This window comes from Schistocerca serialis, chromosome 3 (genome assembly GCF_023864345.2).
Source record: "Schistocerca serialis cubense isolate TAMUIC-IGC-003099 chromosome 3, iqSchSeri2.2, whole genome shotgun sequence".
Lineage (NCBI taxonomy): Eukaryota > Metazoa > Arthropoda > Insecta > Orthoptera > Acrididae > Schistocerca > Schistocerca serialis.
In genome coordinates, this window is record NC_064640.1 from 977,201,640 (window position 1) to 977,203,617 (window position 1,978).

Below are 1,978 nucleotides of genomic sequence, written 5' to 3' on the forward strand. Positions count from 1 at the left end.
CACAGTGGTTCACAGCCCCACGACGACTACCGCAGTCCACTTCACCCCTCCGCCGCCCCACACCGAACCCAGGGTTATTGTGCGGTTTGTGTTGTGGTTGGCAAGAGAGCCAACACCGTTTTACTAAAGGAGGCCGAAATGCACGCGTTTGAGCTCACGCAGGCTGGCGTGAGGTCTGGAACATGACAAGGAAATTAGAATTTAGAAAAACGGACGTAGCTGATGGAATACTCAACTTTAATCCATTAATGATGAACGTCGGTTTTGACGGTACATGATTCACAATGTCAATAGTAACTGATAATGGCGCCCTGCTAGGTCGTAGCAATTGACGTAGCTGAAGGCTATGCTAAGCTATCGTCTCGGCTAATGAGAACGTAAGTAGGCAGTGAACCATCAATAGCAAAGTCGGCTGTACAACTGGGGCGAGTGCGAGGAAGTCTCTCCAGACCTGCCGTGTGGCGGCGCTCGGTCTGCGATCAAATAGTGGCGACACGCGGGGCCGACGTATACTAACGGACCGCGGCCGATTTAAAGGCTACCACCTAGCCAGTGTGGTGTCTGGCGGTGACACCACATTCCTCCCCCGCAAATCGGCGTACGGTTGTGTTATAAGGCTTCTGCCCGCCGTGGGGAGGACCCCATGTTGACGTATGCGACGAGGTGGGGAGCCTAACAACAGGCGAGGCTGTGCCACCCGCACCCTGCCATTCGGACCGCGAGGAGCTAGGAAACGCCTGAAAACCTGCTCCAGGGTGCACGCCAACATGTGGTGTATGCGCCCATAGAGAGACAGGAGGGGCCGAAGGGTCGACCTCCATCGGGCCGGGGCACCCGACGGGCGAAGACGACACATGGTCCGGAGCGGGCGAGAGTTCCATGTCGGAGGACAACTGGTCCCGGGAAGCGATCGGCGGCGCGTGACCCAGGGAGGCGCCCGGCGGCTGCAGCGAAGCGTCCACTGCGGGCGTCGCCGGTGGGAGAACAGGCGGCGGCGACGGCGGCGGCGGCGGCGGCAGCACGTCGCCATGGGGCAAAGTGGAAGGCAGCGTCGGTAACACCTGGGGCTGAGGCGAGCCAGTAGGTGGGTCCCCAGGGCGCTGACCGGACGGCACCGTTGCTGAAAGCAGACGAGGAGCGGCAGATCCCGTGCGACGGCAGAGGCGCACCTGGTTGAGGTGCCGACGCACCTCACCAGAGGCCCCCAAAACCAGATACATAGCGCGGCCGAGGCAGCGAAGAATGCGCCCTGCGAGCCAACGCCGTGAACCGCGGTAGTGGCGGTAGTGGACAACGTCGCCTGGGGCAAAAGCAGGTGTCTGCCGCTGCACAGGAACCTGATGCGGCGGATGTAGCAAAGACATCAAGGTTCGATGAGAGCGACCGTGGAGCAACGCAGCCGGCGAGCGACCATCTCGGGGCTGAGAGCGATACGAGGACAAAAAGAGCAATAACGCGTCCTCCCGAGAATACGACTCTTTTAACTTCAACATCTGTGACTTGAAAGTCCTCACCAATCATTCAGCGGCACCGTTTGACTGTGGCGTCAGATGTTGAATACCATTGGCTTTGCAGAATGACTGAAATTCTGTGGACAGGAATTGTGGGCCATTGTCGGAAACAATAGTCTGTGGAAGACCTTCAATGCAAATGATAGCAGATAACGCTTGGATGGTGGCAGATAACGTCGTGGAAGACATCCGGACAACAAAAGGAAAATTATTGAATGAATCTACCACATACAACCATCGAGCATTCCAGAATGGACCAGCAAAATCGATGTGTAAGCGTTGCCAATGGGTAGTGGCTTTTGGCCATGCAAAGAATTTCCGCGGTGGTGCTCATTGTTGTTCGGCACACACCATGCAAGAAGAGCACATATTCGTAATCGCGGCATCGATTTCGAACCAAGTACAGTGCTGACGAGCAAGTTGTTTCGTTCTCACTATACCCTAATGTCCTCGGTGGAGAAGCTGTA